The following is a 23,916-nucleotide window of genomic DNA, read 5'->3' as shown; positions in this document are numbered from 1 at the left end:
ACAAACCATGTTTGGAAGCGTTTACATTTAAAACACAGAAAAATACAATGAAAAAGTTGAATCAATGTCACAAACATTAATCAGGGACCTTCCATAATTTAGCTCAGGGCTGCATATCCTGAAAACAATGAAGTTTAGCAAATATTTGATGAGCAACTTTACAATGCACATATTTAATGTATGAGCTACTTTTCTGTGTGTGTTCTCAAACCCTTCACAAGCAGCCAATTTATGAGTGAGTTTAAAATCCTACTTTTTTAACACTGGCTTTAACTCTCCTACAAAACAAAAAAACAAATAAAAAAAAACCAAAAAAACACCAAAACTCGATTGAAAAGCAGCCAAATGATAAGAATATCATTATATTAAATGTTGTAGTTTTTGGTCCATCAGCGGAGTGAAAAAAACTTTTAAAAAGAAATGTGAAGTAAGTGAAACACCATCATTTTATGACCAAACAGGACAAATAGCATAAAGAAGCACAAAATTAGATAAATAGTGTTTGTAAGACAAGTAAAAGAGAAATAACAGGCATGTAATTACAGAAGAGCACACTTTTGTATAAATGAACATCTGTTGTTAGATGCCAGCCAGCACCAGCACTGGAGTTTTGCTGTGTTAGGTAGGAGGGCCTGGAACAAGACCTTTATGCACTGGCGATCTGCCTACCAAATATCAGACCGTGAGATTTTCTGTTTCATCGCATTCTTCTACTTCGTCCATGCCTCCTGTTGTCACAATCCCACCATCCTGCTGATATGCCATAACCGAGGCTGCAGAAAGAGCCTCTAGATGGGGTGATCTGTGGACTTATGGTACTGGAATGCAAGTCGGAGCCTGATCAACCCTTGCTGGGTCACCTGGACAAGAGTGTCTGATGTTGTAAGACCACAAAACACCCCCTGAACCCAGGGTACATCAAAGGTGATGCATCTCAGAGCATCCAGCGGATGCATTGACACATCACATATTCTATTCTATTCTTTTCTATTATGTTCTATTTAGGTTACCCACATGAAGACAGTGCCTGCACATTTTCCATATGGCTATGCCAATACCTCACTTTTCACCATATTGTGGGTTTGCACATGTACTGTGTTGTATTGTTTTGTTCTTTAGCAGCCACCTGAGGGTAAGTTCAAGTTGTCAACAGGTGCGCATAAGGGAGTCACCTATTAAAACCCAGTGGCAGTTCGCACACTGTCGAATTGACTCAGGAATGACATTGTGGGTACTTCCAGCAAACATTGCCACAATCTTCATAAGGGCCCAGAGTGCAGAGAATGAATGCCAAGAACCTTTACAACAGACGTGACGAGGCTCCAAGAGGCTGGTAGTATGAATTTGGATATGTAACAGCCCACTGTTAGAATTTAAATAACTTGTGAGTGTTGGGTTTGTGAGCTGCTGGTCAGATACACAGAAAGTAATGGAGGTTCTTCTGGATGGGCTTTCTTTAATACAGCCATGCACTGTATATCCTAACATATCTCCCTTAGTTTCCTTTTCTTTCTTCCAGCTTCTTCATATAACCAACTGCAATGCAGAAAACATTTCATTGCAAATAATATGAGCTACAATCTTGGAACACTGAGTCTTCAAAACTTGCAAGGAACATAGAAATATCATCAAACCATGAGACTATACATTTATAGTCATTAAATCAAATGAATTTCATTTAATTTAAGAATCTATTGAATGGGGCGGCACAGTGGCGCAGTGGGTAGCGCTGCTGCCTCGCAGTTGGGTGATCTGGGGACCTGGGTTCGCTTCCCGGGTCCTCCCTGAGTGGAGTTTGCATGTTCTCTCCGTGTCTGCGTGGGTTTCCTCCGGGCGCTGCGGTTTCCTCCCACAGTCCAAAGACATGCAGGTTAGGTGGATTGGCGATTCTAAATTGTCCCTAGTGTGTGCTTGGTGTGTGGGTGTGCTTGTGTGTGTCCTGCGGTGGGTTGGCACCCTGCCCAGGATTGTTTCCTGCCTTGTGCCCTGGGATTGGCTCCGGCAGACCTCCGTGACCCTGTGTTCGGATTCAGCGGGTTGGAAAATGGATGGATGGATGGATCTATTGAATGTCATACTAGACATGCTTTAATGCATAAAAATGATATAATCTGTAGTTTTAATAGTAGTTTTCCAAATGTCTGGAGAGCTTTCACAGCTGAATTTAATATAGTCCAGGTGGTGACCTTTGCCTGTGGCTATGGTCAGCGTACGATGAAACCTGTTTAAGAAACATGTAGTGAATAATGACTAGATCAGTGTAGGAAAAAGAGTGACTTAACTTGTCCACGCTAAGGATGACAAATGAATGTAGTGCCAGGTGTATGATCACTGTCAATTAATTATCAGTTTTACCTTCTGCAATGCAGGTAAATAATTAAACCAATCAACAAGATGCCCCTCATGACACACCAAGTTAAATTTTGATTGAGTAAGGGATATCTGTTTCACAACCCGCCTGGGACACCAGGAAATATGAAGAGATCTGTACCTGCGAAAGTCTACATTAACACTTTCATTTTCTCTGTTGGGGTTTAGACGTGACCAATGGCTTACTTTCACACGTAACCCAAACACACTAAATTCCATACTAAATAAACAAAATAATAAATCAGTGTTATTTTTGTGGATAAAAACTAAGATGAAAAATACTCATCAACGCCATTTTCCTGTGACAAAAACGTAACAAAAACTAAATAAATATGTACCATTAATGACAAAAACTAAGACTAATGCTTTTAAAATCGATCGTTGTTAACAAAAACTAATGAAAACAAAAATTTTACAAACGGATAACTGGACAATGAGACAGTATGTAATGTTATTTAGATGGCGACTTGCCCGACGCCAATACCATTACCTCTGGCTCTCATTCACCCTCCTAATACTAATGCGTCAAGGTTGTCGGTTTATTTTATGTGTGCTAGTAGACATGTCACTTCGATAATAAGGTTACTGCACTCTTGTGTGACCGCAAATGTACGAATAACTTCGGATGGCACAATAATATGTGAGAAAAATGTGAGTAAAAACTACATATGAAAAAGGCAGAACAATGATGATGATACAGCACCTCATCAGCATGCAGTGTTGTGCATGAGAGCACGTTCATTGAACAAGCTCGTTTTTCTAAGAACGGTGAACTTAACGTAACGTATTTGCAAGTGAAGATCTTGAACATGAGCTAGTTCAGTTTTATGTGACATTCTGGAACAGGTTTAGGTCCAGATTAAACGTTTTGCCTTACCCTGTAATGTAAGGGTAGAGACGCATCCGCATACGGTATTCGGATAAGTACAAATAGTGGATTTTTACGAATATTTGTTTCGTGCGAATTTTAACCATTTATTTGTATTCGGAAAAAATAACATAAAACCAAATAGACACCAAGGTTATTATAGTTAACGAAAACTAAAATCAAAACTGAAAATATTATTAAAAAAACATTTTCGTAAACTGAAATAAAATAATTAACAAAACTGAAATGAAAAACTAAAAACTAAATTAAACTATTAAAGTAGCTGGAAAGACTAACTGAAATAAAATAATAATTTACTAAACATAACTTAAGTTTTCGCTTTTGAATGAATTTTCTTGCTGTTAGTTTTTAACTCTTATAACATTTAACTCTAAAACTGAAAGCCATCCACCACGAGTCGCCCGCACGTATTCATCCAGTGATCGATCGGTGGCTGGTGGCGGCTGTTAACATAGCGATTTACGTGTCGCCCCTTTCTTTGCACTTGTTGTATATCAAGATGTAATTAAAACGCCTGAAATCGGAATGTGCTGCTCAACAAAAACTTTACCGTATGGACAGAAAAATCACGAGTGTGTAACGTTTCAGTTTATTTCTCAGGTGCCTGCTTTTTGTTGACCGTAATTCACCTGCCACTTTACACATGAAGTATACAAAGTATAGAGAAAGTATAGTAATCATGAAAAAAAATCGACCTCAACATTTTGATAAATCTTAACGTTTTAGAGTCCAAAAATAACGTTTTTTGGAATTATGTCTGTGTGTGTGTGTGGGTGTGTCTGTGTATAAACACGACATCGAAAAAACGCAACTAGATAGATGGATGAAATTTGGTATGTGGTTGTTATACCAGAATTGTAGATGTGTATTAACTTTTGGGCCAAATCCATCACCCAGAAGTTGTACTTTACCTGAACACATACTCGATTTTTTTTATTCATGCCGCTGCAGAGTCCAATTTATTCAACTTTACTTTTATAATAATTGTTCAATATATTATTAATTTTATTTGATTTGTTGTTAATGGTTCTTTAATGTACATAATATAATCATCGTCTTGCGGTTTACTCCTCAAATATCCTTCCCCATATCTGAGTACACGAGAAAGTCTGGGGAGACCACTCCCGATTTTTGAAAATAAAATGGAACTGATCGAGAGACTGACAAGGTCATCATACAAGATCAGCATATTGTTGCTGACCAACCACTTTTGCTTTAAAAATGTCATTTAACAACGAAGCGATATAAACCTTGTAAAATTCCTGAGTTGGCAATATCTCCAGGCCCGGTCTTAGGTATTATGGGACCCTAGGCGAAAGGGGGTCCAAGGGCCCCCTGAGGGGGGCAGAACCCCCCAGAAGCTCTGTGAAATGCGTGAAAGTTAGACCAAGGAGTCGATCCGGGGCCGGGCCTGATTGGGACAAATAATGCTGTAGTATATTTAAGTATATATGACAATTGCTCACTCGGACAATTTGTTTTGGGGGCCCCCAAGAAGGCGGGGGCCCTAAGCTATAGCTTGTGTAGCTTATACGTAAATCCTGCACTGAATATTTCTCTTGAACTACAGGTAAGTGGGGGAAGAGAGTCTGCCAAGTGGTGAAAAGCTAAACATATTAATTTGTTTTTGTATTTATTCTAAATTTATTAATTTTATTTTTTTGTTCATATTCACAGCTCAAAATACCTGATATTGTGAAAATAATCCAGTAGCAGAATTATTCTTTAAAATATCTGTCCCCATTTTTTCAATGTTTCTCTCTCTCTCAAAACAGATAGTTGTAACATCATATTCTTTTTGTTCTTAACATCAGCCATATCATACATATTGCATACCAGGGATTTTTCCTGCCTTGCATCCAAACCTGCTGAGGTAGGCTCCAGGTTCCTGTGATCCTGCTCTGGATAAACAGGTTTAGATAATGTATAAATTGTTCCTAATCTCAGATGCTGTCTCCGCCATTTTGTGCCTGTCCATACTGTTATTACTTGTTATTGCTCTGCTCATTATGGGTTTACTGTTCTTATGGGTGGGTTATTCAAATCTCACTGCCCCTAACCTTCACACTACATGCTTGTTTGTCTTTGTTTCCCTCAATACAGCTATGTAGGGTCTGCACACTCATTCAAGCCTAAGACCCCTGTTCTTCCTTAACCCCCGTGATTTTCATGGTCACACCTATCAGAACACAGTAGAATCTCTTTTTATTTTTTAATATCTTTTCAGGCCTGCAGGTGCAAAATTCTGTCTATAAATTGTTTGTGCCTGAGATGGAATCAGAGATCAATATGGCTGGTAGAAAATAACAAAGCCCAGTGTTTGAGATTTTTGAATGCAATATTGAAGACATTCATTATAAGCACATTGTTTTTGGAGCAGGATATGTTGTGTGCTGTAGACATTTAGAGTAAAAAACCCTAAAACCTTAAAATTCACCTAGTTTTCATTACAGATTGGCCCATTCTGGGCATTGAAAGGAAAGAAAAAAAGTGCCAACAGCGCAGATTTGTTCAGCACAAATGACATAGAAAATATTTTTAAAATTATAAAATTGTGTAAAATTGTTCATATTCAGTACCTGGTTTTGATTATACTGTACTTGTTTTTATCAGACAAAAACAAAACCAAATAGTAAAGTGTCTTGTGTAGTGTAGTAAGCTTCCACTAAATTAAATAAAATATTATATCCAAACCCATTAAGTGTATAGTTCTATCTTATTGTGACACAAAAACTAAACTCCATAGTAGCTCTTTAACCGTACTATAATTACTGTAACTAAAACTAAAACTAATATATCCATCCATCCATCCATCCATTGTCTCCCGCTTATCCGAGGTCGGGTCGCGGGGGCAGCAGCTTGAGCAGAGATGCCCAGACTTCCCTCTCCCCGGCCACTTCTTCTAGCTCTTCTGGGAGAATCCCAACTAAAACTAATATATATAAAAATAAAATAGAAAAGTCTTTGTAAAATACATACTAAACTAAAACTAAAAATACACGATGAAGGAAAACTAAAACTAAACTGAATTTCCAAGTATGGTCAGAAAAAATATAGAAATAAAAACTAATATAAAAAGGCAAAACTATAATAACCTTGAGACACAATTATGCAAGTAATAAAACTCATTCATAATTAGATAAGACACTTTCTCTTTTGCAGAAAGTGCATTCATTATTTAATCTAAAAACAATCATCCAACTAATCGATGGGCAAAATAGTTGTCAGTGGAAGCTCAAAATTAATGAATAAGTAAGTAAGCAAATTCATATATTAAAGAAATGTTAACTCGAACAGTCCAAAAATTAAGAATTTCTGTAAAAAGCCCAATCTCACCCTGGGGACAATTAAAGATCTATCTATCTATCTATCTATCTATCTATCTATCTATCTATCTATCTATCTATCTATCTATCTATCTATCTATCTATCTATCTATCAGCACTTCTGCTGCGACGTCACATTCACACAAGTGGCAGAGTTAAAGGCAAATCCTGTCCTGTTTCTTTACCCTCACATAATTCTATGGACCTCCAAAATTATTAACTTGTACGAATATTAAAAAACAAGAATAAAAGAACCTCCTCCATACGCAAGCTGTGGTGCCACTGGTGCTCATCTCAACATCTGCTGCCACTTGAAGCCACTCGACTCCCTACAACTGACTCCCTATCTATTCTAATCTTCAGCTTCTTTTCCTAATGTCGGGGCATTAGTTGCTGCTCAGTGAACACAGCCACCATCCAATGTGATGCACTAGAGGCCTTATCACATAAATCATCCATACAATTCTTAATAATGTTGTTCTTTCTGTGAGGGTTGTAGGGTTGCTAACTTCTCCCACTCTACAAAATGGCCCATTCGCGTTCTAGTATTTTAATTCATTGTAGTGTTCAGCTGTCCATGTCAAACATGACCAGCAGACCAGACGGAAGTGCAGTACTGAGAACTGGGACCAATGGCTTCAAGGGACCTGCTGGGACATAAGAGAAGCTGAAGTGACATCATACTGCACAGTAATGGCATTCTGAGAGTGGAGAGCAGGAACTCAATGATGTCACCCATCTCATGAGAAGTGAAGCAAAGGACCAGAACACACCTGGCTGTCTGAGCTCAGGGTGCTGTTCTTTAATAAGTTGACAGAAATGTTGTCTCTCTGGTTTTACACTTCATCACAAAGTGAAAAATAATGTAAATGCCAAAATGAACCCATGGTCAGGAATCCTTCCTCCTTTGTTTTCAACTGTAACCTAATTCCTCTAAACTTCTGTTCTTTGTCATATGACTAAAGTATAGAAAAAACATATGACATTAAATAACTAAACACTAGCAAGTGATAACACAAAGAAGTAAATAAACAGAAAAGAAAATAAATCTTGTTATCTTTTAGGGTCTAACAAAAATAACCCTTTATCCCCATATTCCTAGTAGTGAAGCCTGTCCTACCAAAGTACCATAAAGCTCCAGTTTCCCATTTCCCAATTCCAGCCTCAGAGATGCTATAAGGCTTGAGAAGGACTTTACGACCAGCCCCATAGATGCTTTCAGCCAAGCCTTGAACATTTTTATGGCATCAGGAGTTGGCCTGACTTTTGCAGAGATCTCTGGCTAATGCTTCCTGTGTTGACCCTTCAGTAGCTTTTGGAGGGTCACATCTCAGGGCAGCCTGCTTGGCTTGCAACCATTTGCATTCTATGGCCAGGAGGTACTGCCACACTGCCACCTCTCCTCTTACCTGATTCTTTCTTTATGAGAATGGTCAAACTTCTTTAGCACCTGGTGAGTTCTCTGCCCTCTGTCTCTATTCCTTCTTTCAGGCTGAGAACTTCCACCACCCCCTCACTCTCTTGGTCCCTACCACAAGCCTCTTCCTGGCTGTACCCATCACTTTGCACTGGCAGGACATGCTTCCCTTGCTTCCATGGTCCTTCTGTTGACCAGGCCTATGACCACTTAAGCACTTTAAAATGGGTGTAGACAGTTAGGTAACTCACTGAGGATCTGACTGTAAATCAGGGAGAGACACTGACGTTACATCCCTGTACTTTAAACTCCACCATGTTGTCACAGGGTCCATTGTAGGGACTGGCGTTTCAAAGGGTAGTCAATATGTTCAATACTTTAGAGTGACAAAGTGCATAGTAATCTTTACAATGTATAACAAACACAGCTGTTTCCTTCACTGCAATTCAGTTGTAAACTTTCATGTAACTTTCTGCTTGCAATTTGTAATTGTTGCCATTTTCTTAAATAAAAACCATATGGTATGCACTTAGTTTAATGACCTACATAATGTAATTCCTGTTTAAAGGCTTATCTTCCTGCAATAAGCAGTCAGAACTGAAAGTATCTGATTTATTTTTAATACCGTATTACTATTGAATGACCATTTTAAAACTTATTCAAAAAAGACTTGTGAAGAACCGTGAGATTTTCCTTTCCTGCTTTATTTTCCAAAGTTATCCCAAAACAAATGTGTGGTACTCCCTCTTGTGGATATATTTACAACAACATAAACAAATGGAATGCCCCAATAGGTCATCTGGGCCATGGAAAAGCTGCTATGCTAAAAAAATGTATGTTTTTAAAAAATCTGGAATGTTCTCCAGTCGACTTTCTGATATATGTAGAGATTATACAATAATTTTCTGAATATGTCAACTTGTGAAACAAATACCTATTCAAATTTCTAGTTTATTTGATAGTTCTTTTACCTGATTAGAAAAATTTCCACTTACAGTGTTATTCTGTGTTTGTACCAAGTAATTTCTTTGCATTGTTGATAAGTTAAATAACAATTAAAAATAATATTTGTGCAATGTAGTTAATAAACTGTCACTAAATAAGATGAATAATTAGATATTCACAAAATTATACATTATACTAGGCCTGTCTTTAACTCTTTCATTTTGTTTATATGAAAAATCAGACCAGAAATGTTTCTGTAACTGATTAATTTTCTTCTGCCTTTGTGATGCTGTTTGCTTTTTAACTCTCACTCTCAAATAAAAAATTAAATGTAGGTAATAAAAAAAAGTTCAGACAATCCAAAAAAATATGGAAATGTCAATTAATTCACAAACAGTACAAAACTGATGAAAGACCAAAACATAATACAGTATATCAAATACAATTCATGGAATTAAATGTAAAGACAAAAGTGTAGCGCAAATCAGAAAGGTATGGTATGTACATTTCAAAATTTTAAAGAATATCTATACTTTAATTAAAAATGATCTCTTACCAGAAAAATTATAAAACAATGATTTCATTGATCGTAATACAATTTATTAAATTAGTTCAAGCAATCACCATAACTACCGATAAAACAAATTTCTTTCTTTGACAAAATTATGTGTAAGAATGAATAACAAACTTACTAACTGTTAGTGTTCATATGTAGCTAAGCATACGTGATAAGCATCGAACACAAATACTTACTCATACTAAGTTGTGTAATTTCACCAATGACTTAATAACCTGTTGTGGAATTTCGGAACCAGCACAATGAAGAAAATGTAACACTATTAAATAACTAAAAGTACTGTATTTTAAGCACAAAACCAAAAAAAACAAAAAGTAAATTTCAAAAAACCACGGCTCCGAAAAATTGTGGAACAAAATTTGCCTTAAGAAAGACAGTACCTAAATGTCAAAATATGATAACTTGTTTAACAGATAAACCCGATTCAACAACAACCCAGAATCAACTGTCAAGAAAGCATATTGAAATGTTGTCAGTCAATCAAAGTGGTGGGGTAAATTCTAGAAAAACCCTAGTTCTGGGTATAAAGGGTAGGCACAAATTTGATGCCCATAAAAATGTCAATCCTATAAGACAATAAACTTTTATTATATCAGGTGTGTCACAATACTCCATACCAAACGTCGGAAGTAAACTTCCATATATTAACTGTAGTTAGTTATTTTGTTAAGGGCATTGATGAGTGCCAATTTCCCAGTCTTTTGCAAAGCACCACATGTAAAGCATAAAAAAGCTGGATTGTTCTCCACTCAACTTTACTTACACCTGTTCAGTTAAAGTAGATACCACTTACGGTTATCCAATTATTATGAAACTTCATATCTGTGTGTTTCTTACAAAATTTCAATCACTTATTCTTGTTTTGTAAGGGATGGCCGGCAGTTTATCCCGGCCGGGACACCCCAGTAACAGGATAACGGGGGAAGGCAGCTTATCAAGGACACTGCCTCCCCAGGGCGATAAATGGCAGCTTCCCTGGACTGCAGTGGTGCCCCGACACTATGGTACTTGGAGTTCAGCAACACAGCCCTGCTGGGTACCGTGGGTGCTGCCAGGAGATGCTGCAGGGAGACTGGGGATTCCCTACTATTTACATAGCCCAGGCGTACTTCAAAGTCACGGGAACGGAAGCACAGAAATACTCCTGGGCTGAAGAAATTACAAGTTCTCCATTTGACCCGGAAGTGCTGACGAGTCACGTGGACTGAAGGACAGAAGCACTACCGGGTCAAGGACTATTTAAAGGACTGCTTGTGTTTATTGTGGCTGTGGTTCTTTTGAGGCACTATTTTAAAGAAGAAAAAGTCTTCTTAGTGCTTTTAACCTGTGTCCTGTGTCTGTCTGTTGGTAAAAAGGTGGGCAACAATGCCACCCAGCATCCACTTACTTACAGTTTTATAATGCAAGTTTATGTGGCAAAGAACTACTTCTGGTAATCCGATCAAACTGAAATTTCAAATCTGAATTTTTTTTGTGGTCAGTAATATACCACTTCCAGTTACCTGATCAAGGCCAAATTTTAAACCTAACAATAAATAATGATCATACAAAATTTAAATTATTTATCTCTATTTATTTACATAATGGTAGTAATGCATATATAATAGCGCTGATACCTGTTAAGGTATAATTTCAGGTTATCTGATTCAAATGAAAGTTTATATCTATGTGTTTCTTACCTTAACTAACGAAAATATAAAATGTCAGTTATTTTTCTCTTCTTATAATGCAATTTCACATGAAAAACTACTATACAAAATTTCAGTTAACTGTTTATTTAAACTATGTACCAGTTTATTTGAAAAATTTTGAAATGTGTTTAGTTAAAGTACCACTTCCAGTTAACGTATGTTGCCCAAAAGTTGATTAAAAACTAACATTTTGATATAACACCCATATGTCAAATTTAATTTATCTCACTCAAAGTGTTCTCAAGTTATCGTGATTCCATACATACACAGAGACACACACACAGACATAATTGCAAAAATGGTTAAAACGTGTTCAGAAGTGCATGAAATGTGGAGATTCATCAAAATCTTGAGGTTGAATTTTTTTCCCATTACTATAGTTTCTCTATACTACATATACGAGAAAGTAAAAAAAATTATTTATTTTCTTATTTCCATTTTTTTAGAAAATGCTGTCCATCTATAAAAAAAGTAACATAAAGCCTTAAAGAGCTTAGACTGCCCTGTCATTTTAGGAAGCCACAATGAGCACATATTTGAGGGAGTCCCAAAACATTTTCAAAAATTGCCCTGAAGGAGAGAAAACACAAATGAAAACCCAGACTAGAAACCCAAAGGGCTGTGAAAAATCTTTATAAAATAAAAGGTTTATTTTCACAAAAGGGTTTGCAGTACGTGGAGATCCGAAGAGCACAAAGGAATTGCCTGAATAGGCAAGGCAATCCACAGTAAACAAATCCCCAAAACAGAATCCAATGTCATAGTCAAAAACGGAGCACAGGTTTAAAAAATCCAGAAAACACAAAGGGAACAGTAAAGGCACAGTAATCACAAGAAACTCTCCACTCCCTAGCGCGTTTGAAATGAACCGCCAGGAACTATGGAAGGCCATCCCATAAAGAGGGTTGGTGATTGGCAGGTGGCCCCAACCCTTGGGGGAGCACCCACAAAACACAAGGGACATAATCTCGGACATTATTACTTAACAAATCAATACAAAGAAAATGTATATAATAAACCAAAAAAAAAAATCATTAATACAAACAAATGACATAGAATCAGACACAACAGACCTGAAACATGACATTGAACCCCAGCTGGGGGGAAATGCTGGCTGAAACATGACAATATTATTTTCAGATATGCTTAATCCAGTCCAGGGCTTCAGGGTACCACAGTCTATGGCATCAACTTCAGCTGTTAAGGCAAGAGCAAATCACAGAGGAGGACTGGTCCATGACTGCTATTGAACTATAACTACCAGAAATACCCAGTGTGGCCCAGGTGCATTTAAAATGTAAAATACTGTACTGTATATGCTGGTTATGGCAAACATAAGTGACAATGATATAGCAAGTGTCACATGAAAATGTTTACTTATCCAATGCACAGCATTTCATCCTAAACTGTATTCACTGTTGGTTCATTTTCCAATAAAGCACAGTCACTATTTTTATTTTCAAGTTTAGAACAACACTAATAAAAGTGATTTCTCACACACAAAACTATCCATCCATCCATTATCCAACCTGCTATATCTTAACTACAGGGTCACAGGGGTCTGCTGGAGCCAATCCCAGCCAACACAGGGCGCAAGGCAGGAAACAAACCCCAGTCAGGGTGCCAGCCCACCGCAGAGCACGCACACACACACCAAGCACACACTAGGGACAATTTAGAATCGCCAATGCACCTAACCTGCATGTCTTTGAACTGTGGGAGGAAACCCACGCAGACACGGGGGGAGAACATGCAAACTCCACACAGGGAGGACCCGGGAAGCAAACCCAGGTCTTCTAACTGCGAGGCAGCAGCACTACCACTGTGCCACCGTGTTGCCCACAAAACTATGGAAATTTAAAATTTTGACTGTAAGGCTACTGCAAAGTAACAGGGTGTGTCAATTTACTATTTAATTAGATTTTCATAAACAGGAGGCAAGGAAAGTACAGCAATATCACCCAGTAGTATATTCGTATTTGGTATTAGGCTTTTACACTGAAGTTAAAAAAAAAAAATCCCAGAATTTTAATGCTCAAATAGCTGGACTTCATACCGTTGAGTGAAGCGTTTATACAAATACAGCTAGGCTTAAATTACAGAGGACAACCTTTCTTGAGAAAATGAATCTTCAAGCAGAGAGCCAATAGGCATTGGAAGGACAAGCAAATTCCACTTTCACAATGATGAGACTGAGATTTGAATTTGATCTCATGAAGTTTATTTATTCATTTATTTAGTCTCTGTCAATTGGATATTCAGCCCACAGCTGGGGTTGGCAAATCAGGGCTTTTCGGTTACTTCTGAGTAGAGGCCAGATTAGGAAAATAATAGCAATCAAAGCCCCTTTTTTGCAGAACATACAAAAAATTGTAACTTATCTTTTCAGTATTTTTAGATGCTTTTGTAATTACAAAGGATTTAAAATCATTAGAAGGAGATTTGGATTCCAAAATTATTTTGCACTTACGCTCTGTCAGTGTTTATCATTTCACAAATAAGAAAACATGTAAACAATTCACCGTGTCCTTTGAATCTCACATTTGTAAACTGCACTGCTGAGCACATATTACTGTATAAATGCATGGAAAGGCACATGAATGTACCAATAAACATGCTTGCATGGCACACTATCACATTTTCAAATGGCACTGCATACCCTCACACACATTTCATAACACTGGCTGCATTTGTCACTCAATGAGGGAAATGAGATTTTGTTGATCTAACAACAGCAGTTAAATCAGACACATTTGTTGTAAGCGCAACGCACAGGCAATGATACGGGTGCTGGCCAGTGATGGATGCTCAATTACTTGTCTTAATGGAATTCATATTAAAGAATGTTGACTTGCATGTATACGTTCAGGTGAACGTGGTGCATGCATTAAAATAAATGGTGTATGCTTCCTTGAATGAGGCAATAATAGCCTCAAATGTTTCTGATGGCGAGCATGACAGCACACTGCCAAATTTAGTTTAGTTTAGTTCACCTTTATTGTCCATAAGTGGAAATGTGTTTTAAACCAGTCAGCAACATGCAAGAGCACAACCCTACATACTGTACAAGACATGCAATAAACTTGCAAAATAAGCGTGTACTGATAGCCCGTTGCCGCACCCAACATACGACAAACCAGCTGGATTGGGACCCAAATGCAGCAGGTGACACCTCAGCACCATACTGAAACAGTGTGGGCTTTTTATAGTGCCTGGAGTGCCAATCCTGCCACCAACCCCCAAGTTTTCTGGTACGTTGGAGGACCGGCTTGCAGGGATGGATGCAGATTGATATCATACCCAGGACAAAGCAATTGCAGGTGTAGGGCTTTGCTCAAGGCCCCAACTGAGTAGAGTCACTTCTGGCGTTTACAGGATTCGAAGCAGCAACCTTCTAATTGCTGTCATAGATCCCTAGCCTCAGAGCCACCACCCTGCTCATTGAATTCCAGAATAGATACTTATTTCAACAAATTGTATTCGGCTGGTTTTAGACGTTTTATTGCCTTTGGTGTAGAACTATTTCTACTTCAATGTGTTTTCAATTTGGTCAGCAACTATCACATCCCAGAAGGTAAAATTTGGAAACAGTTATTTAACTGTTATTAATCTGGTCCTTTACAATCTGATCCACTTTTCTTTTGGCTCTTTTGTTATACAATTCTTGAAGACCGAATTGCGAATGTTCACAGAGAGCAGATCCCAATATTTTCTTAAGTTTATTTTTATTAGTCACAGACAGTCCGCCAGACCAGACTAAGAATGAAAAAGTCAGTATGCTCTCAATATGGCATGTTCCATAGGATGCTCGTTGCGATATTCATTTTCCTTAGACTTCATAAGAGTTGCACTGTTAGCATTTATAATGTATAGTGTTTTCAATAAAATTTAAGTTATTATCCTTTAGACCTGGGCTCGCTTCCCAGGTCCTCCCTGCGTGGAGTTTGCATATTCTCCCCGTTGTCTGCGTGGGTTTCCTCCTGGTACTCCAGTTTCCTCCCACAGTCCAAAGACATGCAGGTTAGGTGCATTGGCAAGTCTAAATTGTCCCTAGTTTGTGCTTGGTGTGTGTGTGTGTGTGTGTGCGCGCCCTGCCTTGTGCCCTGTGTTGGCTTGGTTTGGCTCCAGCAGACCCCTGTGACCCTGTAGTTAGCATATAGCGGGTTGGATGATGGATGGATGGATTATTATACTTTATGGCTGTCTCTCAATTTGTTCTCTATTAAGGATCCGTGGCTATACTAGTTCAGTATTCTTCTTAAAGTCAATGAGCAGCTCTTTTGTCTTCCTCATATTCAGTTGGAGGCTCTGCTCCTAGAACCACATCTGCACCCTCTTGGATGCTTCCTCAAAATGTGCCACATTGTTAGAGGTGTCAGTCAAAGTGGCATCATCTGCAAATCTGACAGCTCAACAACTGCTGTCAAATCCTAAGTGTATTGAAATGATCAGGATGTCTTGTGGCGTGCCTATCAATGTAATTTAGACTGCAGAAATATATTAATCAATGAATCCATTAAGCTGTTATCAAAGCCTGAGTGGGTGGTCTTGAAATACCTCCAAACAGATGCGTCTTTTTGTTGTCATCTGGATTATGTTGTTTCTTTTTTGGGGACCGTTAGCACTGATAGGCTGGGACAAGTAAAAATAACCGACACATTTTATAGGCCCGACAACTATCCATCCATCCATTTTCCAACCCGCTGAATCCGAACACAGGGTCACGGGGGCCGATAACTATCTACAAAAATAAAAATTCCACTTTTTTTCTTTTTAAGTTAGTTGGCAAGAAATAATCAAAGGACTCGTATAAAACACTCGATGGCTAAATATGGGCCAGTCCTTCTAAATTAATATCCCTGCAGTAAATTACAAGTATAACGCAAATTTGCGATTGGCTGTTGTAAGGTGAACATAACATAAAATCTCCAAGATCACAATAGGGTTGATCTTAAAGAAATGAAGTCAATCGAAGTGTACGGAGATCTTGTGTAAGGTGGCTGACGGGTCGCCACTCCCGTGTAAGTCCCTTGGCTGCCGGGAGATCCGTGCCTCAGTAACGCGTCGGCGTACTCCCGTACTGCCCTACTCATGCCCCCGCCTGCCTGTCAGCCCCCTCTCCTTGTTTAGGTCTGTCGGCGCCGAGTGTCACACATGCGTGCAAATAAAGTTTTACAAACGCACTTCCGGCAGGGTTTGTTTTCCGGAAGTCGAAAGTGCTATAAAAAAGGTATGTGCGGAGGAAACAACTACTTGAAACAAAAAGTTGAAAGTCGTTAAGGCTCGATCCGAATCTGTCGGAGGCTTTTGGTCTCCGTAGCGACGGTGACGGTGACGGCGACTGCGACGAAGTTGGGTGGCAGGCTGGCGTTGCTGTAAACTGCGTCCTTCTCTCCGAGGCCCGATGGCCCACCGGACTTAATCTCGGCTGTTGTCAAACACTCAGCTGCAGTGCCAGGCAAGAAACCTCTGGTGTTGTTTTTGATGCAGATTTGATGATTGGTAAGACGTGTCCGGCAGCGGCGTAGTGTGCACTTTGCGCTGCCGAGACGAGCGCATCAAGGAGGGGAGATCGAGCTTTGTGTACGCGGATGCTTGACGCAGTTCACGGGAGAAAGACGAGCGGTGGACAAATGTAAACAGAGCCGGCGATCGGACTTGCGGCGTGTGGCATGTCGGTGGGCGACAGTAGGAATGGGCAGTGTGAAATGCCGAGTAGGACTAGACACTGTTAGAAGGGGCTCTTTATTTTATTTTTGTATTTTTACAACTGTCATTTTTATAAATATCAAAAATGGAGTAGGGCTTGTTCAGTGTCGTTCCGGATGATCTCGATCGTCGGAGGTGCAGTGTGGCCCAGGCTGTCGCTGGTCATTGCGAGTTTTGCACATACAAAATGGGAAATGTCAAAGTTGAAAGACCCCCAATAATACCCCCCCCGCTTTAACCCCTTGGTTCTGTGCTGCGCACATCTCATGACGTCACTGACTTCAGTTCCTTTGGGCAGTAGGCGCCTCGTACTTGGACACGGTAGGCTTTTTAATTTTTATTATTAAATAATGCACGTTGCTGACATTTGATCAGTTTGGAGTTGCCGACTAATCTAGCAAACACGACTCTGAGGTTCGTCTGGAAACTGGATAAGGCAGTTAGACACGGGGAGGACATGCGGAGTCCCCATGCTGTGATTTCATCTCGACCTAGTTTGGGTTGTCCATCCATTGAGCCTCCTTCATCTAATAACAGTGCTGAATTATAGAACTCACTTGTTAATACGCATTCAGATACGCTTGCAAGTTTACGTTTCTGTGTTATTACATTGGGTATACTGAGGGGTAACAACATATTCAGTTTTTTTGCTTTAATTTTCTTTTGTTTTATGGTTTTGTTCAAAGTGACTTGCAAACATTGTTAATTTGTTTCCATCTTCTTAGTATCACTCAAAGCAAGCACAGGTTTCTTTACTTGCCTTAATTATGTTAACATGCTCTTTCTAATATTATTCATTTATTAATTATCTTCATATAATACTTCATATAGAGTGCCACTTGAACCACCACTAATGTGTAAGATGCACCAGGATGAAGTGACAGCAGCCATTTTTATGCCAGTATGCTCACCACACATTAGTTATTAAAAGGTGAAGGGGTGATGGAGATACAGAGGGAATGATTAGGGAGGGGGCAGAATGGACACTGTTTTGGTGGGCAATTTAACCGGGACATCAAAGGGTACCCTGCTCTTTGCAAAATATGCCCAGGTATGTTTAATTTTTGTATGTGCACAGTCGGAACCTAAAATTTATGTCTCATTCGAATGACAGCACACATTTATGGAAGTGTCCACACTACCTCCTTTGGGTCATTGGGATACAGGCAAAGACCACAGGGTAAGTGCCCCCAGTTGATTTCACCAGCACCCCTTCCATCAGCAGCAAGCCAGTCTTTTGCTAGGTGGTCTCCTATCCAAGTTACATGGGTTCCTTGATAGTCCTGTTTGTCAGCTCAACTGGCCTTTTCATGCAGAGGTCCAATGGCTTGAGTTCCTTTTTGTCTTGCCAGTCTCATTTAGGTAGTCTTTACAGTATTTAATACTCTCCATCTAATTTTTGAAGCCTTTTTCCCCACCCTTTGATAATTGTAGATCAGTTTCAAATCCTGGCAGCATTGAGGCTCGATGAAGAGACCAGCTGTAGCTAGGAAGCCTACACATTATGGGGGCACACTGAATCTTGCCAAAGCAAGACAGTCACCAGTTAAACTAAAAACATCATTCTGTGGGAGGGGGTTCTCATAAAACAACACTCCACACCAAGGAGGCTGCTGTGTAAAGTATTATTATGTGTGCGCGTATCAGGAGCCTTTCTCTGGCTGCTTTCATAGTTGATAACCCTCTATGTACAAGTCCACAGGCTTGTAATGTGTGCCAACACAGCATTCCACTCAGTCTTCCCATCAGTGATGGTCTGTCCTGGCTGGTCCTGTCCTTGCCGCCAGCTGACTTCTGACCTTAGAGCTGCACTCTGTGCCTCTGAGGGGTGTAGGCCACACAAACACTGAGTTAATTGCACACACATGTCTAGAATAGATAGTAAAGGTCTGCCTTCTTTAAAAAAAGGTAACCCTTTTCCTCAAGAATTGTTTTCCACCACCTGACTGACTTAATTCCTGGCATGTTGTAAGGCACTATGAGTTTTATACTTTATATGAAAATTTGCTAAAGAAATAAATGTTGTTGTCATTGACTCTTGATTGACTGCTTGCCACTCCTCCCAGTGCCCACCATTAAATGGAAGGCACAGTCCCTGTTGTAAGTCAGCACTGTATGCTGAATTCTACCTACCAGGTGTTGTGTTAAATCTCCTGCCATCTTTGTGTCTCTTCATCATGTCTTTCAGAGGAGCTTCAAGCATCCTGGATCCTTTCAGTTTGACTGCTCCCTGGTACCCTGGGGTGAGTACAGTATTTTCACCCAGGTCACAACTCCCCTTACACCCCAACCCCTGAACCCCCATCCCAATTTTTGGTGACTTGTACACATATGTAGATTTTTTACTCGGACAGTTCCTGTCTTCTTCAAACTTCCTGAACATCTAATGAGTCCTGTCTTGTGTAACAACCTTACTCACTAGACCAGGGGTCACCAACTTCAGTCCTGGAGGACTACCGTGGCTGCAGGTTTTCATTCTAACCCTTTTCTTAATGAGTGACCAGTTTTTGCTGCTAATTAACTTCTTTTGAATTCATTTTAATTGTCTTGCTCTTGAAGACTCAGGCCCCTTGATTGTTTTTTTTCCTTAATTAGCAACCAAACAATAATGAGATACAAAAATGAGCCAAAACAACTGGTGTCCACCATACAATATCTGAAAATAAAGAAAGGTGAAGGTCTCAGGAATGTTGATCTGCTCAGGTCCACAAAACATTTCAACAGTGCTTTTAGAAAAGAGAAAATCAAGTTTCAGAAATGTCTGCTTTTGCACCATGAGAGCAGCAACAAGGCACAGAATTAAAGAACAGGTTTAATTAATGCCAAGAATCAGAGCCTAATTAAGCAACTGGTTGGAGTGAAATTGGTTGGAGTTTGAGGCCCTGACTTAGCTGGTCTTCTACTGGCTCCCTCACTTCACATTTCATTTCTCTTTGGGTGCCATTTTAAGGAAAGAAATTAAGCAATTCAGGGGAACAAATCTTAATAAAGCAATTAAAAATAATTCACAAGAAGTTAATTCGCAGCACAAACAGGGCACTCATTAAAAAAAGGGTCAGAATGAAAACCTGCAGCCACAGAGGTCCTCCAGGACCGGAGTTGACGACCCCTGCACTAGACAACCCATCCCAGTCTTTGGGATGTGATACAAAATTCTGATTGCTTACTTGTTAGCCATTTTTACTTCTATAGTGATGTAACACAGTCCTTTATATTTTTTCCCCCCCATGGTTGGTGTATTTGTGATTCACTCTGGGTTGTACAATGAAAGAGTTGCCAATGCCACCAGACTACTCTTACCAGTGTTGAAATCTCTTTCAGGCGGGGGGGGGGGGAGAAAGAAACTGGGAACTGATCGGCTGACTGGAAAGTGTGTATAGTGTTCTGGTATGTATGGTGGTTCATAGAAAACACAGAATCTACTTAAATCTCTTGATTTATGGAGCTCATTTCAGTTTCTTGATATAATTTTGTGCAATACTCGCTTTGCTCGCCAATCCCCAGCCTGTGCTATGTGCCAGCCACTTTGTCTCAGCTGCTCGTGTTGTGAAGCGGGGGGCTGAACATACCCCAAGGAGACGCGGTCATTCCTCCGAAACCCCCTCTTAAACGGTACTTTTTTTTTTTTTTTTTTTAAACCTCCTCTTTGCTCGACCAGCTGCTGTCTTGCCGCTGCTGCCCTGCCACGTGATCTGCATCTCACGCAGCGCACTGTCATATTACCTATGTCCATATATTCGACCTCTTTTCGATTTTACCTTTTCATCAATATCTCATTAAATTTTGATTCCATGTTTGGAATTACATCGTGACAACGCAACATATAACTGCCTGTGAGTGAGTATCATTTCTTTCTCTCTACAAGAAATGTGTCTGACAATAGCATTTACACAAATGAGAAATGATTTCTCTCGCGGGATTTCACTTTCACCAAACAACAAATCTTTTAATCCTCGTGGAAACACTACGTTTTTTCCCCTGATGGCAACGTGAATTAGATGATCTACAAGTCTCCGAACAATATATTTGATCAATATATTCAATTTATTTGTTTAAATCTGAACAATATATTCAATCTCTTTTCGCTGTTCCATTATTTCACCGAGTAATAATTTCCATTTGTTAGCACTAATGCGATCTTTACTATCGTTTTTTTGAGACTTTCGAATTTTAGTACTTTCATTTTCATTATTCTACTGTTTTGTCTCTTGTTTCTGCCCCCTCAGGGATCTGTTAGGTTTTCAATTCATCTCTTGGTACAAAGTCTTGTCTTGCGGGATTTGAAATTATCTCTCTGAAAAAGTCTTGTCTCGTCCCAAGATTTTTTTTATGTAATAGAGAGATAGCATATTACTTACACATAGGTGATATATTGAATATTACTGACCTAGCAACATCTCAGCTGGTGGTCCTTACTGTCTATAAAAACTACAGCATATGTTTCTCTTGGAGCAGTGATGGTGTTTATAATTTTATCAGTGTTCTCTTTATTTTACTGCTATAAATAACCTTTGAATAGTTTACAATCTGCAGGTTTTCTTGGTGTTCTCTGTGATCTCTGCAAACAGTTTATAAAACTTCAAATACTTTCTGGTGATTTCAGGTCCTATCAAGTGAACAGCAACAAGTAAATCAAGAACTTGACTACAGTACGTTTTGCCAACAGCTTTAGGACTATATCAGCCATCAATGGTCATTTATGCTGGCTGGAAGTAAGTCTACAAAAGCTTATCTTGTAAAACTCTCAATCAAACAAAAGCTTAAGTGAGGGATCCTGAAAATCCTGTAGTTTGTCACCAAGTACTTGGAACAGAAGTGACAGCATTTAAAGGATAATAAGTTGTGTATCTTCAAGGTATTCAGGTTTCTTACAAGTCTGCCCAAATCTACACAAGTAGGTCACTTTTTCTGCATTGGCATTTGCTCACAGACTGAGTCTCGCCTCTTGTATTTCAGGTTGAAGCAGTAATAGTTACGAGAGGAATTCACAGGGAAATCCTGCCTAAGCTCATACCAGTTATAGACATGAAGTTCTCAAAACGTTACAGAAAATCTGTGCTTCTTAATTGCTGAGATTTTTTACATTTTTTTGCAACCTTAGAAGAAAATTGTGACTAACTAAAAGTTTAATTTGCTTTGTGTGTAAATGTTCAAATTATGATGGAGCGGAGTTGTGGCTCTGAGGCTAGGGATCTGCACTGGCAATCGGAAGGTTGCCGGTTCGAATCCTGTAAAATGCCAAAAGGGACTCTGCTCTGTTGGGCCCTTGAGCAGGGCCCTTAACCTGCAATTGCAGAGCACTTTGAGTAGTGAGAAAAGCGCTATATAAATGCAAAGAATTATTATTATTATTATGTAGTACTAGGGTGTTGTACCGTGTTAGCCATTATGAATGTAGAGAAAAGCCAAGCAAAATGACACCTTTTATTGGCTAACTAGAAAGATTACAATATGCAAGCTTTCGAGGCAACTCAGGCCCCTTCTTCAGGCAAGATGTAATCAATTATTATTATATTATTATTATATAATCAACTTATTATTATTATTAATGACTGCCACCTGCAAGTTGGGGAATTTCAGAGTAAATGCATTTTTATTATGAGGTTTACTTATTAACAAATAACACCCTGATTTTACAATATTGTCCAGAAACATGAACCTTTTGTCAATTTGGAATTTGATGCGTTAATGAGTGTGTAGTGTATATACCCACATACAGGGTGCAGTGAAATTCTTACTAACATGTCTGGCCAATATATTATGCATTCATGTAATGTTTATGTGCATTTATAACTGTCTTTTAAGATAAAACCCTCGCCCTTTTTTTGTTATTAATAAACCTGCTTAAGAAGTGTGTTGATAAATGATTATTTACTTTTTACCTATATATCTGAGGTCATTATAGAGCAGGCATGTCAAACACGTGGCCCCCGGGCCGTATGCGGCCCACATGACAGATCCTAGTTAGCACTAAACTTGTACAAAATGATTACTATCGTTTGTGATTGAATCATTCTGCATCTTCGGCATTACTTATTGACTTTTCTTACTTCTGCCTTCTGACAAAAGCGCGTTTTCCCATGGCATTACGGTACCGGAAACGTCATCGGCTAATATAGCCATGAGCCTTGTCCAAAGTTAATGAGCCGCAATGTCGCAACTGAAGTGCTAGGCTACAGCAGCCTGGCAGCAGGGGCAGCCTTAGGCATGTGCAAACTGTGCACCTGCACAGGGCTGCCACACCAATATATATTGAATATAAAACAGAGAAAATAACGACACAGCTGACGGCAATGTGGCTGAAAAAAATTGTGTTTCTTGTTAATTAGTACGCTGTATTTACTAATGTCGCTTGAGTCGGAGCAGTAAGCTATATGTAGTATTATAACGTTCTGCCGTAATGAGAATATCATGGGCCACCACTTGGTTTTCAAGTTATGGACACGTGCATATAGAAGCGTGTCATGAGCATGAGGTGGCTATGCAGTGTCCGCAACAGACGTGGCCATCTGCTGTGCATAAGATACCATATTGACATTGGCGGGCAAAGGGGCCACAGATTCTTTCTCTGCCCAGGGCCGCCTAGAGCCGCCCATGGCAGGCTACACTACTGGCTTGGCTGCTGAGACTGGCCACTGGGCAGAACTGATCATCACAAGTAGTAATAGCTCGCATATTTTGACTTTTTTTTTTCTCTAGTTTTATGTAATTTTGTGCTAGTATTGTAACAAACAGTTAGTGCAGACTACAGCTGAAGATCTGAAGTGGATGCGAGAAGTTGGTGAGTTGTTTATTAACAAATTTTTGTGATTTTTTTGAGTTTGTAAAATTAGTGTAGGTCAGGATGCTTTTTGCATATCGGCTTATTTTACAATATAAACTTTGAAGTAAACTTGGTAAAGTAAAATTTGATTTTTGGAGGATTTGTTCTCCAACTTGAATTACTGAGCAATGAATTCAGTGAGCGTTTTCGTAATTTCATTTCACACGAA

General features: G+C 39.2%; 1 protein-coding gene across 2 annotated transcripts in view; it reads left to right on the top strand.

Annotated features, from left to right (window-relative positions):
* Window positions 1-16,342: 16,342 nt before the first annotated feature.
* dcaf8 (DDB1 and CUL4 associated factor 8) overlaps window positions 16,343-23,916 on the top strand; it is a 44,424-nt gene continuing 36,850 nt past the window's right edge. Inside the window, exons 1-3 of one of the 2 annotated variants that reach the window (XM_028822233.2) lie at window positions 16,377-16,445; window positions 19,113-19,167; window positions 21,528-21,636. The gene's annotated coding sequence lies outside the window, so the exon portion shown is untranslated. Of the gene's footprint in view, window positions 16,446-19,112; window positions 19,168-21,527; window positions 21,637-23,916 lie in introns of both variants that reach the window. The other variant, XM_028822234.2, reaches the window with a different exon arrangement.

This window comes from Erpetoichthys calabaricus, chromosome 16 (genome assembly GCF_900747795.2).
Source record: "Erpetoichthys calabaricus chromosome 16, fErpCal1.3, whole genome shotgun sequence".
In the NCBI taxonomy this organism is placed as follows: Eukaryota; Metazoa; Chordata; class Cladistia; order Polypteriformes; family Polypteridae; genus Erpetoichthys; species Erpetoichthys calabaricus.
The sequence above is the reverse complement of the archived record's forward strand: the minus strand, read 5'-3'. Positions and strand labels throughout refer to the sequence as shown.